This window comes from Alexandromys fortis, unplaced genomic scaffold (genome assembly GCF_014885135.2).
Source record: "Alexandromys fortis isolate MF-2015 unplaced genomic scaffold, M_Fortis_MF-2015_v1.1 scaffold_64, whole genome shotgun sequence".
NCBI lineage: Eukaryota > Metazoa > Chordata > Mammalia > Rodentia > Cricetidae > Alexandromys > Alexandromys fortis.
Window position 1 is genome coordinate 3,069,895 of NW_026067976.1, and position 23,959 is coordinate 3,093,853.

Below are 23,959 nucleotides of genomic sequence, written 5' to 3' on the forward strand. Positions count from 1 at the left end.
ATAATAACATATTAAAAATAACAAGTTCTACTCCTAATCAACTAGCCAGAGTAAGACTGCTATCTTGTGATGATTGCCCTAAACCCCAAGGGATCACTTTAGCATGACAGCAGCATAAGGAGCAGGGGCGGTTGGAACAATAGCTCAGTGGTTAAGAGCACTTACTGTTCTTACCAAGGACCAGGATTTGGTTCCCAGTTCCAGGAGACCTGATACCTTCTGACCTCTGCAGGGACCAGGCACACATATGGTGCATATTAATACAGGCACTCAAATACACAAAATAAATAGGTCTTTAAGAAAGACAAAATAAGACTGGAGGTGATAGCACCTGTCTTTAATCCCAGCACTCAGGTGGATCTCTGTGAGTTTGAGGCCAGTCTGGTCTACAAGAGCTAGTTCCAGAACAGGCTCCAAAGCTACAAAGGGAAACTCTGTCTTGAAAAACAAAAACAAACAAAAAGACAAAATAAAAGAGTTGCTAATTTGGAAGAAGGGTGTCAGAACACAGTCCAAGAATAGAGTCATGTGAGAATTCTGAGCACTTGTGAGAAAAGTCCAAAAAAAAAAAAAAAAAAAACAAGACAAGAGTCTTGTGATCTCAATTTCTTTAAAACACAGAATTATTCTTGGAATGTGTTTTCGTGTTCCTCCCAAGTATGAGGGATAGGAGTGAGTTTACTTCACCTGTTACTATTCATATGCCTCTCCTGAAAAACATATACAGCTTGTCCTTCTGATTATATGCTTTATTCGGGTGATTCTTCTTAACTCTCTGAGCATAAATTGTCTGATGCTCTGAATAAAGCTGGCTATTGCAAGAGACTTGAGTCAGCCCCATTTTAGGCCCTCTCTCCCAGGTTCACCTGCCAACTAGAGCAATAAACAAAAGGGATCAGTAGGAGTGGGAGGGAGACAGGAGAGGAAAATGAAAGGTTAAAGAAGTTGTGTTGTTGTTGTTTGAAACAGAGTGCTATTATGTAACCCTAGCTGCACAGAACTTTGTAGCAGACCAAGCTGACTAGCTGGAGGTTGACTTGCCTCTGCCTCTTTTATTTTTTAAAGATTTATTGGGGGGCTGGTGTGATAGCTCAGAGGTTAAGAGCACTGGCTGCTCTTGCAGAGGACCTGGGTTCATTCCTAGCATACACAGGGCAACTTAGAACTGTCTGTAGTTCCAGCTTCAAAAAATCTGACATACGGCTGGGCGGTGATGGCGCATTCCTTTAATCCCAGCACTTGGGAGGCAGAGGCAGGCGGATCTCTGGGAGTTCGAGGCCAGCCTGGTCTACAAGAGCTAGTTCCAGGACAGGAACCAAAAGCTACAGAGAAGCTCTGTCTCGAAAATCAAAAAAAAAAAAAAAAAAATCTGACATACTCACCTGAATCATCAATGGGGCAAGGGAGAAATTAAAGAATTCCTAAACTTCAATGAAAATGACCACACAACATACCCAAATTTATGGGGCACAATGAAAAAACTTTCCTCTTAGGAAAGTTCATAGCACTAAATGCCTACATAAAGAAGCTGAAAAAATTCCACACTGGTGAATTAACAGAACATTTGAAAACTTAGAACAAAAAGAAGCAAACTCACCTAAGAGAACTAGATGGCAGGAAATAAAGTGAGAGCTGAAATCAACAAAATAGAAACAAAGAAAACAATACCAAAAAAAAAAAATCAATGAGACAAAGAGTTGGTTCTTCTGAGAAAAAAAAAATCAACAACCAAGACAAACCTCTATCCAAACTAACCAAAAGGCAGAGAGAGAATATCCACATTAACAAAATCAAAATCAGAAATGAAAAGGAGAATATAACAACAGATACAGAGAAAATCGAGAGATCATCAGGTCATATTTGAAAAACCTGTACTTCACAAAATTAGAAAACTTTAAAGAAATGGACAACTTTTTGGATAAATATCACTTACCAAAATTAAATCAAGACCAGATAACAAATTAAACAGAGCTATAATTGCTAAAAAAAAAAAATAGAAACAGTCACCAAAAGTCTCCCAACCAAAAACAGCCCAAAACCAGATGGTTTCAGCTCAGAATTCTATAAGATTTTCAAGGAAGAACTAATACCAATACTCCTCAAATAGCTCCACACAATAGAAACAGAAGGAACATTTTCAAATTCTTTTTATGAGGCTACAATTACCCTGATACCCAAACCACATAAAGACATTACTAAAAAAGAGAATTACAGATCAATCGCACTCATGAACATTGATGCAAAAATAGTAAATAAAATACTGGCAAATCGAATCCAAGAACACATCAGAACCATCATCCACCATGATCAAGTCAGCTTCATCCCAGAGATGCAGGGATGGTTCAACATACAAAAATCTGTCAACGTAATCCACCATATATAAACAAACTGAAAAATTAAAAACCACATGATCATCTCATTAGATGCCAAAAATGTTTTCGACAAAATACAACATCCCTTCATGATAAAGATCTTGGAGAGAGCAGGGATACAAGGAACATATCTAAACATAATAAAAGCAATAAAGAGCAAGCCAACAGCCAACATCAAACTAAATGGAAACTTCCAGTGATCCCACTGAAATCAGGAACAAGACAAGCCTGTCCACTCTTTCCATATCTGTTCAATATAATTCTTGAGGTTCTAGCTAGAGTAATAAGACAACAAAAGGAGATCAAGGGGATACAAATCGAAAAAGAAAAAGTCAAACTCTCACTGATCACTGATGATATGATAGTTTACATAAGCGACCCCAAAAATTCTACCAAGGAACTTCTATAACTCATAAACACCTTCAGTAATGTAGCAAGATACAAGATTAACTCAGAAAAATCAGTAGCCCTCCTGTACACACATGATTAAAAGGGCTGGGGAAGAAATCAGAGAGAATCAACACCCTTCACAATAGCCACAAATAGCATCTAACCAAACAAGTGGAAGACTTGTATAACAAGAACTTTAAATGTTTGAAGAAAGAAATTGAAGACACCAGAAAGTGGGGAGATCTCCCATGCTCCTGGGTAGGCAGAATTAACATAGTAAAAATGGCAATCTTACCAAAAGCAATCAACACAATGCCCATCAAAATCCCAGCAAAATTCTTCAAAGACCTCAAAAGAATGGTACTCAACTTCATATGGAAAAGCAAAAAACCTAGGATAGCCAAAACAATCCTGAACAATAAAAGAACTTCTGGAGGCATCACAATTCCTGACTTCAAACTCTACTACAGAGCTACAGTACTGAAAACAGCCTGGTATTGGCATAAGAACAGACAGGAAGACCAATGGAACCAAATAGAAGACCCAGTTATCAATCCACACATCTTTGAACACCTGATCTTTGATAAAGAAGAAAGAAAATATCAAATGGAAAAAAGAAAGCATATTTAACAAATGGTGCTGGCATAACTGGATATCAACATGTAAAAGAATGAAAATAGATCCATATTTATCACCTGCACAAAACTCAAATCCAAATGGATCAAAGACCTCAACATAAAACCAACCACAATGAGCCTCACAGAAGAAAAGTGGGAAGTACACTTGAATGCATTGGCACAGGAGACCACTTCCTAAATATAACCCCAGTATCACAGATACTGAGAGACACAATAAATGGGACCTCCTGAAACTGAAAAGCTTCTGTAAAGCAAAGGACACAGTCAACAAGACAAAACGGCAGTCTACAGAATGGGAAAAGATCTTCACTAACCCCACATCAGACAGAGGTTTCATCTCCAAAATATACAAAGAACTCAAGAAATTCGACACCAAAAGATCACATAATCCAATTTAAAAAAAAAAAGTACAGACCTAAATAGAGAACTCTCAACAGAGGAACCTAAAATGGCTGAAAGACACTTAAGGAAATGTTCAACATCCATAGTCATCAGAGAAAGCAAATCAAAACAACCCTGAGATTCTATCTTACACCTGTAAGAATGGCTAAGATCAAAAACACTGATTACAACTTATGCTGGAGAGGTTATGGGGTAAAGGGAATACCCCTGCATTGCTGGTGGGAGTGCAAACTGGTACAGTCCCTTTGGATGTCAGTGTGGTGATTTCTCAGAAAATTAGGAAACAACCTTCGTCAAGACCCAGTAATACCACTTTTGGGTATATATCCAAAGGATGTTCAATCGTGCCACAAGGACATGTGCTCAACTCTGTTCAAAGTAGCATGGCCAGAACCTGGAAACAACCTAAATGCCCCTTGACCGAAGAATGGATAAGGAATATGTGGTTCATTTACACAATGGAGTACTACACAGCAGAAAAAAATAATCTTGAAATTTGCAAGAAAATGGATGGATCTAGAAAACATCATATTGAGTGAGGTAACCCAGACCCAGAAAGACAATTATCATATGTACTCAGTCATAAATGGTTATTAAACATAAAGCAAAGAAAACCAGCGTACAAATCACAATCCCAGAGGACCTAGACAACAGTGAGGACCTTAATACATGAATCTAATCTACATGGGAAATAGAAAAGGACAAGAACTCCTGAGTAAATTGGAAGCATGGGGACCATGGGAGAGGGCTGAAGGGGAGGGGAGAGGCAGCAAGGGGAGCAGAGAAAAACGTAGAGTTCAAAAAAAAAAAAAAATCTGACATCTTCTTCTGGCCTCCAGAGGCACTGCATGTATGTAGAGCACAAATATACAAGCAGGCGTATTATCCATACATATGAAAATAAGTAAAAATTTAAAAATCACATTATGTGTGTGTGTGTGTGTGTGTGTGTGTGTGTGTGTGTGTGTGTATGGATATGTGCACATGAAAAGCCAAATACCCAGGTATTTGGATTCCCCTGGAGCTGGAGTTATGGGCTGTTTTGAGATGCCTGGTGTGGGTGCTGGGAATTGAACTCAGGTCTTCTGAAGTACCATCAGTGCTCTTAACTGCTGAGCCACCTCTCCAGGTCTATACTTTATTTTTATATATTTTTGGTTTTGTTTTGTGTTGAGGAGTGGGACTCAGTCACAGGAGTCCTTTTATCCTTTGCCTGGTCCTCTGAAAAGCCCAAATACTAGACACTTAACTCTCTCTACCACGGCCACTTCAGACTACTCCTACTTTCCAGTTGAACATTATTTCTCTGTATGTGCACCTCACATTTTTATTCCTTCATCTACTTAAGGACACTGAGTTGTCTCCACATCCTCCTGCTATCATAATGCTAAAATGAGCCTGGGGTGTGGAGTGGGTCCAGGTATGGCCTCAAGAGAGCAATTCTGGCTAAATAACTACCAGTTTGATTGCCAGTCCATACAGTGATTCTATTTTTAACATAATTTTTTAGTAATCTCCCACGTTTGTAGATAGTGTTGATTCCCTTTGCTTTAACCCTGCTACGGCTGTGTAGCAAAGCTTTTCTGATTGGTTTTAAGAGACAGGGTCTCACTCTGAAACCCAGGTTATCTAGAACTCACTGTGGCCCAGGCAAGCCTCAAATTCATCCTCCTGCTTCAGCCTCCCATGCCACTTAGCTTCAACAAAGCTTTATTTTGGGGGAGGGTTTCTCTGTAGTCCAGGATAACCTCCAAATCACAGAGATCTGCCTGTCTCTGCCTCCCGGAGTGCTGGGATTAAAGGTGTGCGCCACCACCACTCAGTTTAACAAAGCTTTTTTAAAAAGTGCAAAAATCAATTTATAAGGCTTAATATTCATTCTCCAATACAACAATGATAACCTTTTATAACTTAATTTCATACTTCTTACTGACTAGCATCCCCCCCCCCTGTGTTGCCCTGGCTGTCCTGAAACTCCCTTTGGCCTTGAAATCAGAGACCCTCCTGTGCTTTAGCCATCCTAGTGATGGAATTAAAGGCAGGTACCACCGCACGTGCCCAAAACATTCATTAATGTAAACAAAACACCATTAGCTTCAACCTACACAACTAAATATCATCCACACAATTTTTCTCACTGAAATAAAAAGGTTTCTTCCAGAGTTTCAAAATTTATCTGTATGTTCCCACACCATGCAAAATGAATGATAAGTTTTCTAAATCAAAGAAAACAAGGAAAGACTATTTTATCAGTTATTGGCTACATTTAAGCAACGTAAAACAGGGACTTAGTGGTTTTCTTCAGACAGCTCTATCAAGACCAGTTATGCCTCCTATGTCAGAGAACTATAAAACTGAAGTCCTTTCAAATAAAATCAGCTGACAAAACAATGATATTCTCCACTGTTGTATTTGTGGCTCCGAGTTTTATACAAAAGTAATGTAAAGAGAGGGCTTGGGCTAGATTGTGAGTTTCATCCAGGTCAGCCAAGGCTAAAAGCTGAGGTCCTATCTCAAAAGAGCTAGAGGGAGGAGGAGAGAAACAGGGAGGGAGGGAGGGAGGGAGGGAAAAGAAAGAAAGAAAGAAAGAAAGAAAGAAAGAAAGAAAGAAAGAAAGAAAGAAAGAAAGAAAGAAAGAANAAAAGAAAGAAAGAAAGAAAGAAAGAAAGAAAGAAAGAAAGAAAGAAAGAAAGAAAGAAAGAAAGAAAGACAGACAGACAGACAGACAGACAGACAGACAGACAGACAGACAGGATAAAAGAGCCCTGGAAAGTAGAGAATGCAGCAGCCACTACTAATTAAATAAATCCAGTTGTTATCCACCAAATCCCCTTGGAAAAACTAGAACTTCCCTTTTTGAATGTTATGCAAAGTTAAGATGGCCAGGTGTGGTGGCAAGGGCAGAAGGAGCACCAGGAGTCTGAGGTTGGCCTGGTCTACACAGTGAGTTCTAAATCATCCAGGACTGCTTAGTGAGATCTTGTCTCAAAGAAAGAAGGGGGCAGGGAGCCTGAGCTTGGTGGCACTACCTGTAAATCCAGAATTTAGGAGGTAGCAGCAGAAAGATGAGGAGTTCATGGCCAATCTCACAGAGGGATTCAGAGGCCAACTAGGGCTTCAGGAGACCCCATCAAGGCAAGGGAAAAGGGGTAAAAGAGAGGGAGGCAATTAGCTTTACCACCAAGATTTATAAGGCAATGGACCTATGTATCAAATTGATAATATAACATGTCTGGGAATTTTAAAAGGGACAACTCTGGGTCTGCTTAATTTTGGTGTATGATTTTTTTTATTTGCAAGTTTTTTAATATATAAAAAGCTTATTCTTTTAAAAAATGACTGAATTCCACTAGCATTTAAACATAGTATTTTGAAAAAAAGAACTAAAAAAGAAATTTTGACCCTTGTTTTGTTTTTAGAAGGATTTTTCATGGTGGTCTTGGTATAACAATTTTGCATTTATCTGTACCTACTCTGTAAGTGAACAATTGCTGGAAGTCAGAATTCCTGCTGTAAGAAAATAGATACAAATCTGGAGAATGTGAAGAAAAGAGTCAGTGTACTAGAATGGAATTAGAAGCATCGGTGTGAATACATAACCTTAGCACATGTATGCTAAGGCAATTCTGTGCCCTTCAGCGACTCCTAGAACAGGAAAAGCATATTAAACTAGATGTGGTGGCACTAGTCTAGCCTGTAATCCCAGCACTCAGGAAGCTGAGGCAGGGGGATTTCCAACTCCAGGCCAGCCTGAGTTAAGCAGCCAGGTTTTGGCTCAAGAAATCCAAGCAAGTCAAAATAAAGCAACTGCAGAGTGCTCAGGCATTTAGAAACAGGCTACCTACACCAACCACTCCCTGGCTAGGAACCAGGAAAGAGGGGGCAGAAAGACACTGTGAGGCAGCATTGGGGTGGGATGTTGTGAAGGCTATCACCCAGTTATGCCTGAAGCCTCAGAAGATGGGATTCCCAGAATAGCAGACCTACCAACAACCTGTAAGAAGGGATGACCTTCATCCTGTATGAAGGGCCAACACACTCTATGGGAGCTATAGACAGTTGCTGGGGAAAGACATTTTCTTCAGTGTTGTTCCTAAATTAACCTGTAGCACCTATGTTCCTGTAAACAACCCTAAGTAAACTCATTAGGTCACTAAACAGATAGGAGCAGATGCAGAACTAGGAGGAAGAAGAAGATCATGGGAATAGTAGGGGAACGAGAAAGTAATGGGGTTGAATAGGATTATAATACACTATATACAGATATGAGGATGTCATAATGAAACATATTATGTATAAATAATATATGTCAATAAAAACATTAAAACCAAATAAATAAATGCGTATTCATGTAAAACCAAAGTCCGGGCTTTGGTAAATGCCAATGTCATTAGTAGGACAATTATGCCATAGTAATATAAAATGTTTTATTTTGGAATTATGTGACTTTTTTGAGACAGGGTCTCATTTTTTAATTTACTATGTTGCCCAATCTGGTATGGAAAGCACGGCAATCCTCCTGCCTCAGCCTCATGAGTGCTGGGAGCTACTATGCCCAACTCGAAACATAAAATGGTAACAGGAAGGAGAGAAACACTATCTTTTCAACTTTGATAAATCTAAAATTATTCAGAAATTAACATTTTAAGGGTGGAAACATATCTCAATGAAAGATCACTTCCCTAGCATGAGAGAAGTCCTGAGTTCAATCTACAGCATCACTAGAGCTTGATTTTATTCTTTAATGCAGGAAAGAGTGTCCGTGAGAATGTAAACACGTTTGTGGAGACCAGAGGTGGATCTTGGGTTTCTTCCTCAAGTGTTTTTTGCCTTATTCTTGAGAAAAGATCGGTCACTGAACGTAGAGCTCACCAACTGAGTAGACTGGCAGCAAGACCCCACAGGGATCCTCCTGATTTACCTTCTTTCTCAGTTTGGGGGTTATGGGAGCACAATGCCACACCTGGCTTATTAATCTGGGTACTGGGTACTGGGTACTAGGTACTCACGTCCTCTTATTTGTACAGCAAATACTTTAACAACTGTAAACTTTAACAACTTTAAGGTTTTCCCTGTCCCAATAATTTAAGCATATGTAAATTTTATTAATTTATTATATATGCAAGTCAACAAAACTGACAGCAGTAATATAAAAAAGCAAGTCAAGGAAACAACACACGTGTCCATCAATTGATGGACAGTCAAAAAGTGGTACCTACACATAATTATTTATACAATGGAGTGTCACTCAACAATAAAAAAGAAATGAAGTACCAACACATTGGTACCACAAAGATGAACCTTGAAAACACTTCACTAAATGGAAGAAGCTAGTCACAGACACCATATGCAGATCGGTTCCACTTCATTAAAATGCTCAGAACAGCAAATCTAGAGAAACAGGAGAAGATAAACAGCAGACTCAGGCAGGCAAGGATTCAAGAAAACTGCAGAAGGACTGCTAATGGACAGGAGGTTCCTGTTCAAAATGCTTCCACAAGAGCCAGGCCTGGGAGCACAGAGAAGAGAGAAAAAGAGAGGATGGTTGGAGATGTAGAGGCCAGCCTGGGTAAAAAGAGATCCTGTCTCCAAATAACAGGTGCTAGAGCAGGGGTTATAACATGTGGGTCGAGACCACTGGGGTCAACTGGCTCTTTCATGGGGGTCTCTTGAGAACATCAGAAAACCCAGGTATTTACATTATGATTCATAACTGTATTCAAAATTAGCTATGAAGTAGCAAAAATAATTTTATGGTTGGGGTCAGCACAACATGAGGAACTGTATTAAAGCGTTGCAGCATTAGGAACGCTGTGCTAGAGATGGCTCAGCAGTTCAAAGTGCTATCAACTCTTCCTGAGAACTGAACCCAATTTCCAGAGCCCTCATGGGGAGATTCACAACCATTTGTAACTCCAGCTCCAAGGGATCCAACATCCTCTCATGGCCTCTGTGGGTACCTGCATTCACCCACATAACCAAATGCAGGTACACATAAGAAAAAAGAAATAAAAAAATGATATGGGTTTCCCTCCTAGTTCTGATTGCTTAAAAACACATCCAGAAGCAGTGTCACCAAAACAACAAACAATACCTAATCCACCCCTTCAGTAACACACCAGAGCAGGGTCCCCTGGAGAAATGATGAGGCTGAAGTGAATCAAGAAAAATATACGCTACACCTAGAATGCCATGTGCAAAGGACAAAAGGCACGTCTAAGATTAACAGTCACAGGGACTAGCTTAAAGAGTCCCCCATAGGTCAAACTGTGGGTGAGCTCTAAGTCATAGTCATAACAAGTAGCAGGAACTGGGAATATGACTCCAGAGTAAAATGCATGCTGAGCATACAAAAAGACAGAATGGTAGCAACGGATTATAATACAATTTAATATGTACATGTACCACAGGCATTCAGTGCCTGTGGAGGTCAGAGAAGTCAGAAGAGCTGGACTAGAGTTACAGATGTCTGTGAACCACCATGTGGGTGCTGGGAGTTGAACTCAGGTCCTTTGCAAGAACAAGTGTTCTTATCTGCTGAGCTACTTCTCAATATATACAATATAATTTTGAGCCTTGAGTGCATTCTGGTCCTACAAAATGAAGGGCAAGAAAACTTTTACAAAAGAATGACAACAGATACTTTGAGAAGAAGGAATAGTAGAAAATAACTATGTTTTTCTCCGTCCCTACCTGTTACAGGGTCCTCCTGGCTGGCATACCTCACCCGCTACCCTAAACTTCTCCAACCCTGGGACTCCCTTACCCCAATTGCCGTTCCCTATATAATCCAGCTATTTTGACCCCTTCTCTTTTGGACCTCCTAGCTGCACCTGGAACTCAAAATGCTGAGACAGGAGGATCTTGAGTTTGAGGCTGGCTTGGACTAGATATGGAGCTCCAGGCCAAACTGCTGGATTATAAAGAAAGATCAGGTCTCAAAAATCAAAACCGATGGGCCAGTGAGATGGCTCAGCAGATAACGGCACTTATCAGGATACCCTACAAGCAAGGTCTCCAGTTCTCAGGTGGTCTAAAGAGAGAACTAATTCTGGCAAGTTGTCTTCTGACAATCACACACACACACACATACACACACACACACACACACACCTTTCTCTAAAATGTTAAAATGTTAGGGGAAAGAAAAGGGGGGGTCAGTGATTAATAAAGTTCTTATCCCACAGGCAAGAGTCTGATCCCCAGAGCCCATGTAAATTCTGAGTAGGCTTGGCAGTTTTCCTGTAATTCCAACTTCTGAAGGCAGAGATGGGATCCCCACAGTAAGCTGGCTACTGAGACTAGCTGTGGAAGAGTGACCGAGGAAGATCCCAAATATCAGCCTCAGCCCTCTATATTCACACTCACTCACACACTTGAACTCACACCTGTACACACATGTGCTACACACAAGTAAACACATACCCCCCCCCCATTATTTTAAAATAACGACATCAATAAATAAAACAAAACAAACAAAAAAAGAGTCAGGCTTGGTGGTATATATCTTTAATCTCAGCCCTCCAAAGCGGGGGGGGGGGGGGGGGATATATGATATTGATCTCTATAAATAAATTCAAGGACAGCCTGGTCTATTGAGTTCCCACCTAGTCAGATCTAGAGTGAGACCCTGTCTGAGGGAAGAAGGAAATCTCCAAATAAATGATAGTCAGGTATCTGGCTAAGGCAGGGGGATTTTTGCAAGTTTAAGACTAGTCTAGATTTCAAAGCAAGACCCTGTTTCAAAAAGAAAAGAAAAACATAGGAACTGAAGAGAGGGCTCTGTGCTTAAAAGTTTAAGAGCACCAACTGCTCTTCCAGAGGACCTGTGTTCAATTCCCAGTACCACATGGCAGCTCACAACCACCTGTAATTACAGCTCAGGAAATATACATTCAGGCAAAAGACCCATGCACATAAAATTAAAAAAAATTAAAGAAAATGCTGAGGATTATAGGTGAGAATATAGTCTTTCAGGACAAAAAAAAAAAAAAGGTCATATAATAAGAAAAGAAAGCCGCAGGGTGGTGGTGGCGCATGGCTTTAATCCCAGCACTCGGGAGGCAGAGGCAGGCGGATCTCTGTGAGTTCGAGGCCAGCCTGGTCTACAAGAGCTAGTTCCAGGACAGGCTCCAAAGCTACAGAGAAATCCTGTCTTGAAAAACCAAAAAGAGAAAAGAAAATAAAGTCTAAGACCAAGATAACTAAGTCTCTGCCTGAAAAGAGCCCCACACACCTCAAATATGACTTACGGTTACCACTGTGTTATAGTCTACTGAATAAAGAGTGCAACCAGCCGGGCGGTGGTGGCGCACACCTTTAATCCCAGCATTCGGGATGCAGAGGCAGGCGAATCCCTGTAAGTTCGAGGCCAGCCTGGTCTAGAAGAGCTAGTTCCAGGACAGGAACCAAAAGTTACGGAGAAAATCAAATAAATAAATAAATAAATAAATAAATAAATAAATAAAGAGTGCAACCATGTCATTCCATTAATTATAGAAAGACTAAATTACTGAATAATTCTTTTTAAAAAATTAGCACTTATTTATTTTGTTTGGGAAGGGAAGCACAAGCTTGCCGCAGCATCCATGTGGAGGTCAGATGACAACTTTTCAGATGATCTCTCCTACCATGAGGGAACCAGGGATCAAAGGCAGGTTGGCAGGCTTGGCAGCAAGTAACTTTATCCACTGAGCCATCTAACCAGCCTCTGAATAATTCACCTTTCTGTATATTAAAATCTCCTACATAGAGCTGGGAATCTAGCTAAATGCTGAAATACATGATTATCATGTAAAAGCTGGCTCCAAAATTCAATGTACAGCACCCTTTAAAACAAAAAAAATCACATATAATCTTGGGGGGGGGGGTCTACCTTCTGTTTTGTTCCATTAGCCAATTCCCAAGCAACATCCAGTTAATTGTCATGGGTCTATGTTTGATCTAAATTCCCTCTCTTCACTCTTACCCCCCCCAAAATACCAAAAACAAACAAACAAAAAACCTTTTCAAGTTTATTCTTTCAGGCATCTAAGTTTCCAGTGGAAAGTAGGGCTTGCATAGTGGGACACACTTCATGTACTCATGTAATACATACTTCATGCAATCATGGCACTCAAAAGGCTAAAGAAAGAGAATTGCCTGAGTTTGAGGCCCATCCATGTCATACTGTGAATTGCAAGCCAGCTTGGGATAAAAATCTCATTCAATAAACGAATAACAAGAACAAAAGGTTTTAGAGAGAGGCAAATGGAGATTTTTTTGTACCTAGTTACTTTTTTAAAGCTTTCCTTTATGTAATGTGTATATGTACAGGTACCACAGGCATTCAATGCCTGTGGAGGTCAGAGAAGTCAGAAGAGCTGGACTAGAGTTACAGATGTCTGTGAACCACCATATGGGTACGGGAGTTGAACTCAGGTCCTTTGCAAGAACAACAAGTGTTCTTATCTGCTGAGCTACTTCCCAAGCCTCAGAACTACTTTAAAGCACAGCACAGGGGCATGAGGAGGCGATGCCGCAGATAAAGAAGCTTACTGGCAAACTTTGTTCACGATGTTAGGAATAAGAGGCATACAGATCCATCACTTGGGAATCACAAGCAGGACAGCTAGGACATGAGTGTGAGGACTGATTAGGGAGGAGGACACTCCTCTGGCCTCTGCAGGTACCTGCACTCACATGCACATACCTACACACAGGCACACATATACATGATCAAAAATAATAAAAACATCCAGGCAGTGGTGGCACACAACTATAATCCCAGCACTTGGAAGCAGAGGCAGGTGGATCTCCACAAATTTGAGGTCAGCCTGGTCTACAAAGCAAGTTCCAGGACAGTCAGTCAGAGCTGTTACACAGAAAAATCCTGTCTCAAAAAAAAAAAGAAAAAAAAACAAATAATAAATCTTTTTTTTTTGTTTTTCGAGACAGGGTTTCTTTGTGGCTTTGGAGCCTGGAGCCTGTCCTGGAACTAGCTCTGTAGACCAGGCTGGTCTCAAACTCACAGAGATCCACCTGCCTCTGCCTCCCGAGTGCTGGGATTAAAGGTGTGTGCCATCACTGCCCAGCACAATAAATCTTTAAAAAAAAGAAAAGAAAAGCAAGTTTAACCATTAGGAAGCAGGAAAGGAAGTGACCTAAAGAGGCTGGAGAGGTGGCTCAGCAGTTAAAACGTGCCACTTTCCAAAGGACCCAAGTTCAGTTTCCAGCATCACATCCTTCAGTTACAACCATTGGTGATTACAGCTTAAGGAGGTCTCATCTTTCAACCTCCCATGCACTACTAAATATATAAGCACTTGCAACAGAGAACAATCTAGATCAATAAAAAATCAAGAGCCAATATGGTGGCACACACCTGTAATCCTACAACTCTGGAGTCAGAGGCAGGAAGACCTCAAATCCCAGACTAGACTGATAATAATGAGCACAGCCATACACACTATAGCCCCACCTAATCTCACCAGTGCATGGCGTGCATGGCCACCTCCACTGTCAACAGCCCCTTCAGAGCACATTTGTATTAATTCATAACTGATCAATCTGCTGCATTCACACACAGTCATCGCCTAGAGGCTCTAGTTTATATTAGGGCCCCCTTTGGGTGGTAAATAGTCTACGGCTTTGAACAAATGAATAGTGTATACATCTACTACTATAGCTTCACATTTAATTTTAGTGCCTTAAAATTGTTCTATGCTTTGCCTTCCCCCTCCCCCAATTGTTATTTTTTTCTTTTCCTTACTGCTTTTTTGATACTGGGTCTCATAGCCCAGGCTGGCTTTGAACTCATAATCCTCCCACTTCAGTCTCCCAAATACTAGGATTACTGGCATGCCCAGCTTTTTTGCCATTACTGAGGTTTTGACTTTTTTTTTTCCATTTCTCTAATTTTTTTTGGTATTTGTCTAATTTTTATTGACTTCTTTGTGAATGTGGGTAGATGTGCGTAGTTCCGCACATGCATAAAGATCGGAGAACTTGCAGGAGTCACTTTGCTCTTCTATCAAGTGGGGCCTAGGGATCAAACCTGGGTCAGGTGACAAGTGCCTTACTTTCTCGGCCATCTCACTGGCCCTGATTGTGTGGTGAGACAGGATCTTGAATAGCCAGGCTGTCTGCAACCTCATTCTGAAACTGAGGCTACTCTTGATCCTCCTGCTTCCATCTCCCTACTACTGGGATTACAAGCATGTGCCATCACCCCCTTTATTGTTACATGCTTTACTGTAGGGCCACAAAAATGTCTAAACTACGTATGTGAGCTGGAGGTGTGATTTGGTGGTAGAGGAAGTGTTCAGTATGCCTAAGTTTCTGGTTCCACCTAAAAACCACAGTAGCACAAATAAGCCATGCATGAGAATTATACTTATTTCCTCCACAGCAATGATCTAACCAGCAGTAGGAAAAAGCCATACCAATCTGAAAGGAGGAAGTATTACCAGCTTTCTTAGCAAACACTACGAATGTGACGGGGAAATAAAGAAAAAAGACATCCAAGAGCAACTGGAAGTCAAGTGTGAGTCTGAGCAGTGATGAAGACCTGCAATCCCTGCACCTGAGGAGGCAGGAGCGTTTAAGGGTGTCCTCAGCTGTGTACGTTTACCTTTCCCAGGATTTAAGAGGCCCAGGCAGGAAGGCACAGCAAGTTCCAGGCATGCCTAGACTATACTTACAGCAGGACTTGTAATAAAAAAAAAAAAAAGACAATTATAAAAAACTCCCACAAATACTATCATCAATTTCAAATAATAAAGTATCTAAGTTTGGAATTCCTTACACGATGATGCTAAAAAAAACTTCTTTTACTATGCTATAATACAACATTCTTTTCTCAATTTTCAACTATTTTTTTGGTGCTCTGTTTTGTTTTTCCTAAACACGGTCTCACCATTCAACCCAAGCTGGCATGAAACTTGTTTGCTGAGTCGTGGAGCTGGCCTCACACAATCCTCCTGCCTCCTCCACCTTCCAAGTGGAGAGCATTAGAGCTGTGCATCACTACCCCTGGCTTCCCAAACCGCACAACTTCCCATTCCACTAAGACGTCCCGTCCCGTTGCTCCTGTCTATAAGACTGACAGCCTGAAAGAAGGTACCATTTGTGAGGCACCATCCCCCAAAAAGGTGGCATTCAAATTCGTGTACTATGAAAACTTGTGTCGTAACTGTAACAGACATTCCGTTTTCAAATCACAACAGCCAGCCGAGACAACCTGCCACTGACTCAGCTGCTTTCTTTTTCACCTTACAACCTGCACTCGAGGTGCAAGAACAAGACGAAAACACCACTTTAACGTGAGCAGCAAAGCCATTATGGTATTTGTCTTGGCAGGAAGCACCAATGAAAATAGGAGATGCTTCAGTCTTGGCAGGCAGATAGACAAAAGCAAGGGTGCCTTGTCATTATTCACCATGCAAAATCCTCCATGCATAAGTTACACACTGCATTTCACTACAGACGCCTAACATGTGCTCCTTTAGAAAGCTAACCTGCCCAAATAACCACCCGAACCTGGCCCCGTGAATTGTTATAGCCTGCACAACACGGCAGTTCCTTGTAACTTCAAACATTTGCTTTTAAGAACAGTCTCCGCCTACAACTTTTCCACCAATTTCTTCAACTACAAGCCAAAGTTTATACTATGAAAATCTGTACTTATTCCCAGAACGCATTTACAAATTACACAGGAGTAAAGTATTAAAATAAAAAAAATCAACATTTCTAACACATCTTTTCTATTATTCAAAAAGCCAAATAATTATACCTCAGGCAAAGTATCATGAGCCAAAAATCAAATGACACTGGATTACTTCACTAAAACAGGTAATAGAGACGATTAGACCCCTTAATCTCAATCAATTACTTTATAAATAGTCAAAGGAGTCACCCACCGTGTGGTAGGAAGTGGACTGAATAGCAGTAACTAAAAAAACGTTTGAACGCAATCCAGTAAGAGGCAGGTCATGTCAGGAACACAAATCTAAGTTTATTTCTGAGATTTTTGCGTTCCCAGTCGTACGTCAAGAAGGCAGCTTGCCAACTTTTTAACATTAATATGAAGGACAGAGAAGAAAATACAGCAGGTTTTTATGGTTATAATGAGACAGAAAAAAAAGATTTTCCTTTCGCAATTTTTTTTCTTACAAAAAGTCACAGAAAGCGTTCCAGATTTGAGGTAATATACATGGTTTCCTCAAATCAAATGTTTACTGAAAACTTGGCAACAGCACATTACACCTAAGGATCTCTTCTATCTTACTTCTCCTTGGAAACAGAGACAGAAATGGAAGACCTACTCCTAGGGTTAGCTGGAGTGTGAGAACATCTTAACTCCAGTTGCACACAATTAAGCCGACTCAGTTGGTCAACTCGTCAGGCTACGGTGCATGACAACCTCAGCTAAGCACAATCGCCCAAGTTGAGCTTTCAGTACGGGGGATGACACCTTCCCTCGCATTTGCTCAAGTAACTACGGTAACTGCCGTAAATTTTCCCGTGTGAAACCCACAAAATGTGGGGGAAGAAAGGGAGAGGGACATTTTAAAAACTGGGTCATTCCTTATTTGTTCTCTCCCAGCGCATTCTTCGGGAGGGAAACGGCCTTCGAAGCACAGAAAGGGGAGGGGGAAGACGTGACAGCATCTCCAACGCTTTAAAGTTATACAGTTCTTCCAAGAGTCGGCACTAGGGGCTCATTAGTTGGCTTTATTTGCGTTTAGTCACTCCGGACTGAAAGGAGTCTTCCTATAAGTTATCCCCAACAAAGCACCCCTAGGCATCGGCCACCGTCCGGCAGAGGAGGAAATGTCCTGAATTCACCTGCGGCACCTGCCTGCGCCCGGGCTGCCTCCACCTCCGCGGCGTCACACGACCCCGGCTCCCTGGAGGCACCGCCACCAGCAGCGACCCGCCGGCCGGGCCAAGGGCCCCGGAGTCCGGCTCCCGCCCCACCCCGGCGGCAGAGGCCAGGCCCTGGCCCAGCACCGACGCGATCCTCACGAGGCCCTCCGGCCGCAGCCAGCAGGCTCCGGGGACCTCCCGCCCGCTGAGCGCCTAGGCCGGCCAGCCCGCCGCTCCCCACCTCAGACTCCGGTCCCGCACGCTACCTGCGCGGCCCGGCGGCGCGGGAGAAGTAGGCAGGGCGGCGGTGCGGACTCACCTGCGCCAGTCCCGTCAGCGACGGCCCGACACTACAAGCGGCTTCCTGGGGCGAGAAGGCGCCGGCGACGCGGCCTGGGCACCCTCAGCAGGCAGGGCCGGGACTCCGGCGGCCCCTCTGCGCCTGCGCCTCCGCGCGGCCGGGTCTCGAGGGGCACCGCCTGCAGCGAGGGCAACTGCCGGCCGAGGGGCTCGCGGGCCGCGGGCGCTGCGGGAGGACCGATGTCTAGGCGCTGCCCGCGACGAGCCCGTCCCGACCGCAGACCGCCATGTTTCTGTTCCCTTTTCTTTTTGCCTTCCCCTCCTTCCGCCCCTTTCCACAGAACACCACTTTCCCTCCCTTCTTCCCTCTCCCTTTCCTTCTGCGGGGGCGGTGGAAAGGGCGCGGGGAGGGCGGGGTCTGAGGGCGGTCCCGCCCCGCTAGAGCCACGCCCCTATGGTTAGGCTCCGCCCAGTGGCTGACCCACGCCCCCAGACTTGAACCAAGCCTTGCGCTCAGGCCACGCCCCTGCAGCCTGTGCAGAGCCCGGAGACGAGCTCCCTGGCTGCGCCGGCCGGGTTTGGGTGCCCTATTCCTCCTCCAGGCAGAGGGACCCATCCTGGCCGACCTCTGGGCGCACTCTAAGAGTCCTGACGCTGGCCTCGGAGACCCCGAAGCGAGAGATGACTAGCGTTCCGGGCGCTGCTTGCAGCCTTCCTATACGCTCTATGTTTATTGTGGTGGCCTGGAGCAGGTGACCGCTCCCTCTCCCAGCTGGGGCTTTCCGAGACTGGAACAGCGACTCTGAATAGTTCAAGGTCAATGAAAAGAGAGCGAGGCGCGCAGTTAGTAGAGGCTGGAAGTGGCATTCATAACTGGGTAACTTCAAAGTCCGAGTGACACTGGAGGGCTGTTCCTTTCCAAGCGGGCCACAGACATCTAGAGAGACTTTAGCTGCGCAGAATTTCGCGTAGAACTCTTTATAAAAACAATCAGTACCCTACTGCCTCCCAAAGGTAGCCTAGATTTTCAGGTACGCCTTCTGAGTCTTTCTTGTAACACAATTTTGGCAAAATGTTTCTAACTTGTTTTGTTGAAGCGCGCGAGGTGGGGGGAGCGCGGGGGCAGGGTTCCACTGTCTAGCCCTGGCTGTCCTGCAAGTCTGTTTGTAGACCAGGCTGGCCTTTTAACACTCAGAGAGCCACCGTGGCTGGAATTGAAGACGTGCGCCACCACTCGGTAACAACAATTTAAGGTATAGACTTTTCAAGGAACAAATGGCTTAAAATAAGTTACAACTTATTTCCTCCTGGCAAAACAGGTTTGGCCAGTGACCCCGCAGTTGATTGAAATTACAACTGATAGGATTTTGGAGGGAAAGGGAGACAGCGCATAATAAATGACGTGTGTGGACACGCCTTAAGGAAACCGGTTTCTTTGTATGCAGTTAAAAATTCACTAAATTATTTTAAAGATTTGTACACATCTGGTGAGTACTCGGATTCATAATGATCATTTTTCCGCCAATTACTCCTTGTTCACTATTCTTGCTAACAAGTGGAATATTAAGTCTGATTGGCCTGGTTGTCAATTTATCTCTGAGGTTTACTGCAGGTTTGAAATTTTTTTGGTTTTGACTTCGGTAGCAGACATTGTTTTCCTAAGCACATTATTAGTCGAAATTGATTCAAGAAGAAACACTTAGCAATATAAATACGGCTCCATTAACAATAGTTAGGCGTTAGTCTGGGGCCCTGGAAACACCCTAACACTTACAATCCAGACAGCAGAAATTCTAAGGACACGATCATTTTTTAAAACCTAGCTTGTGGACTTCTTGTCCTTCCTTACAAATGTGAAAATTTATATTTTCAAAATATTTCAATGGCGTTATGGGTTTAACTTAACAGGAGAGAACTTATTTAGCCCACATGAGGCCCTAGGTTGGATCTCTAGCTCTGAAAAAAAATGTTTCTGGGTACACATCATTAGCCCTTAGGCACAGCAAGGGCCTCCCCTTCTTTCCCAATCCTGTTCTTTGCTACTCGCAAGAATGGGAGGAAACAAAGTGTACTGGAGAGATGTCTCTGTATTTAACAGTACTTGCTGCTCTTCTAAAGGACCAGAATTAATTCCCAGCACCCTGTTCAGAGACTCACAACCACCTACAACTCCAGTTTCAGGGGATCCAATACCCTCTCCTGGCCCCCCAATGTTACCCATATGTACATGTTTATACTCACACAGAAACACACTATACTTAAAAATAAAACAAAAGTTATAAACTAAGAAACCATCAAAAAGCAATAAAGTCAGTGTGCTAGCTAGTTTTATGTCCACTTGACACGAGCAAGAACACGCAAAGAGAGAGTTTCAATTGAGAAAATGCCTCCAAAAGATCCAGCTGTCTGCAAAATGCCTGTGGAAAATTTTCTTAAATAGGGATTGATAGGGGAGGGCTCAGCCAATGGAGGTAGGGCCACCCCAAGGCTGGTGGTCCTCCGTTCTAGAAAGCAGGCTGCCTTAGAGTTATCGCTGTGATGAGACGCCATCTTGAGGAGAAAAGGGTTTATTTGACTAACACTTCCACATCACTGTTCATCATTGAAGGAAGTCAGGACAGAAACTCAAACAGGGCAAGAACCTGGAGGCAGAGCTGATGCAGAAGCCAAGGAGGGGTACTGCTTACTAGCTTGCTAACATGGCTTGTTAGGCTTCTTTTTTTTTTTTTTTTTTTTTTTTTGGTTTTTCGAGACAGGGTTTTTCTATGGCTTTGGAGCCTATCCTGGAACTAGCTCTTCTAGACCAGGCTGGTCTCGAACTCATAGAGATCCGCCTACCTCTGCCTCCCAAGTGCTGGGATTAAAGGCGTGCGCCACCACCGCCCGGCTCGGCTTCTTTTCTTATAGAACCCAGGACCACCAGCCCAGGGATGGCACTACCCACAATGGGCTGAGTCCTCCCACTCAATCATTGATTAAGAAAATGCCCTACAGACCTGCCTACAGCTCAGTCTTATAGATACATGTTCTCAACTGAGGCTCTCTCCTCTCTGATGACTCTAGCTTGTGTCAGGGTGACCTGAAACTAGCCAGCACACAGGCTGAGCAAGCCATGAGGAGCAAGCCATTCCTCCATTGCCTCTGCATCAGTTCCTGCCTCAGGTTCCTTCCCTGCTTGAGTTCCTGTCTTGACTTCCTCCAGTGACCACCAGTGATGTAGAAGTGTAAGCCAAATAAACCCCTACCTACCCGGTTTGCTTTTGGTCATAGTGTTTCATCACAGCAATAGTGACCTTAACTAAAATAGTAAAAAATGCCAAAAGCATTTCCTACTTTAAAAAAATATGAAAATTGGAAAAGCCAAATTTTTCTGAGGCATATTAATAAAAACCCAGAGAGAAAACTTGAGGTTCAACCTGAAGACCCAAAAAGCAAAGCAGCCAGTCACTGGCTCTTACTTCCACCTCAGTCTGAGAAATGGCGATCCTGCCTCCAGGAATCTCAGAATGAGACTGTCTGAGAGCTGTCTCCTCCCGTTTTATAATTCTCTCTAGGTCTGGGATTAAAGGCATACATCACTCAATTTCTATAGCAACTAGTGTGACTACTGGGATTAAAGGTGTTAAGACTGCCTGGTCTCTAAGGCTGACCAGTAGAGCTGTTTTCCCCCTCTGAGTTTCAGGCAAGTTTTATTTATTAAATACAAATGAAATGCCCCTATATTTCTCCATGCAATGGATTACAAGACTTGAGAAAATCTGTAATTTTTATTATTTTCTTCATGCCAAAGTTTTACCATAAAATTTTCGTCTCCGTTTCCTGCACAGTGTCTCCCAGAATGAACTCGCAAGTCTAACTTTTCATCCAAGCCAGCCATTCTTTACTTTGTGTGTTCTTGATCACTCTTGCACATCCAGAATAAATAAATTCACTTTGATGTTTAATACGGAAATGTCTGTCTACCTTGACCGAGGAACTATTTGCAGCTAATAGTTGCTCAGGGAATGAGAAATCTGTTTTGATGATCTGGCTTCTTGTAGGAGTCCCATGCTGTAGTGGATGGTCCCTCACCCATGGCCATATGGGAAGCACTATCTGGATTTAAAGGGTTATTAAATATATGCATATAAATAAATAATAATGATCATGAAGTTGGGGAGGGGATATGGCCAGAGTGAGAAGGGATGAGGGGTAGATAGGATCATATGTCATTGTGTACATGTATGACACTCTCAATAATAAAGTTAAAATTTAACCTCAATTTAAAAAAAAAATAGCAGGCAGTGATGGTACACCTTTAATTCCAGCACTTGGTAGGCAAAGGCAGGTGGATCTCTGGGAGTTCAAGGGTCTACAGAGTGAGTGCCAGGACAGTCTCCAAAGTTACACACAGCAGAAACCCTGTCTTGAAAAACCAAAATAAACAAACAAACAAGCAAACAAATAAAGAGGGCTGAACAAATGGGTCCAAGATTAAGAGTACTTATTAAATACTTTCTTACAGAAAGCCTGAGTCCAGTTCCCAGCACCTACATCAGGTGTCTCACAACCACCTGCAACTCCAGTTCTGGGGGACCCAATACCCTCTTCTGGCATCTGGCATCACCTACACAAACATAGTATATGCTCAAATGCATGCAAACATACACATAAAATTCAATAAATCTTTACAAAATCAATAATCCGTCTAAAAAGCTGAAAGAGGCCTGGAGGGCCCAGCAACCACTTAACTGCTGTGATCTCTGTAGCACCCCAGTTTCATCTGAGCTTATAGATACAAGAATACATACAGGCCGTGTGTGGAGGCATATGCATTTAAGCACTCTGGAGGCAGAGGCAGGTGGATCACCGTGGGTTCCAGGCCAGCCAGGACTACATAGTACGACTCTGTCTTTCAATAAATGCATACATCATGGATAAGAGTGTATATCAGCTGCCTCTAGCCTCGCATGTGTGAGAAGCCAGGTGTGATCATACCCAACTTTCCTAAAACAGGAGGGGCAGGAATGCATAGGAACAATCAGGCCAACCATTTGCAAAGGGAAATGACTTTCCAGCAGAAAGCTCCTTCTCACTCTATGTGATCATGGCCATTGTGCATTCCTGTGGATTTGCAATGCAAAGGAAATGTTCCTTCTTCTCTTCAAGTGGGCAGGAGGTTTCGGTGGCCCTCTTTACTGCTACATCTCAAAGGTGTCATTTTCCTCATTCTACTTATTCTCTTCAAAATCTTCTGAGCCTCTGCCTTGTGGGGACAAGGTCACATGGTGCTCCTCTGACCGTTTTCTTTCCCAGGTGCACAGAGCTTATCATAGTAGCCCAGGGATAGCAGTCTTAAAAACTAGCGAATGTGGATGAGGGGTGAGGATGTAGTTTCGAGGTAAAGAGGAATGCCTTAGCCCGGGGTTCACTCCCCAGGGCCACAAACACAGCAAAAACAGAAAAGAAGGAAGGAGAGGGGAGTGTAAAAAGGATAGATGGAGGTTGAGAAGGAAAAAGAAAAACATTGATGAATGACTTACACAAGTAAGCCTATGCTTCCCTCACATTCTCTCCCTCTGTGGACTATTCGCTTAACTTTTCCTCACCCATTAAGTGAGCAGAATGGTTTTCCTAATGAAATAAAATAATATATTAATTTGTAATATTGTCTTAGTTAGGGTTTCTATTGCTCTGATGAAACACCATAACTAAAAAGCTGGTGAGGAAAGGGTTGGTTTGACTTACTCTTCCACATTGCTGTTCACTGAAGGAAGCCGAAACAGGAACTCAAACAGGACAGGAGCCTGGAGGCTGGGGCTGATGCAGAGGCCGAGGACCAGCTGGGTAAACTCTATGCAGATGTATACAAGCAGGCTCTCTTCTCTCCAACAGGCCCTGCCTTCCAGGTAGTTCCTTGCCTTTGTGTGTAGGGTAGAATTACTGGTTGGCTTCTTGGTTTTTTTTTTTCTTTTAAAAGAATGCACACACTGTCAGGATGGTGGTGCATACACCTCCAGTGCTCAGAGG

At 42.8% G+C, this 23,959-nt stretch overlaps 1 protein-coding gene across 2 annotated transcripts in view; it reads right to left on the minus strand.

Moving 5' to 3' along the window:
* Positions 1-18,280, minus strand: part of Dennd4c (DENN domain containing 4C) — a 97,304-nt gene extending 79,024 nt beyond the window's left edge. The window contains exon 1 of one of the 2 annotated variants that reach the window (XM_050157361.1): positions 17,970-18,280. The gene's annotated coding sequence lies outside the window, so the exon portion shown is untranslated. The remainder of the gene's footprint in view (positions 1-17,969) is intronic. The other variant, XM_050157360.1, reaches the window with a different exon arrangement.
* Between the last annotated feature and the right edge of the window lie 5,679 nt (positions 18,281-23,959).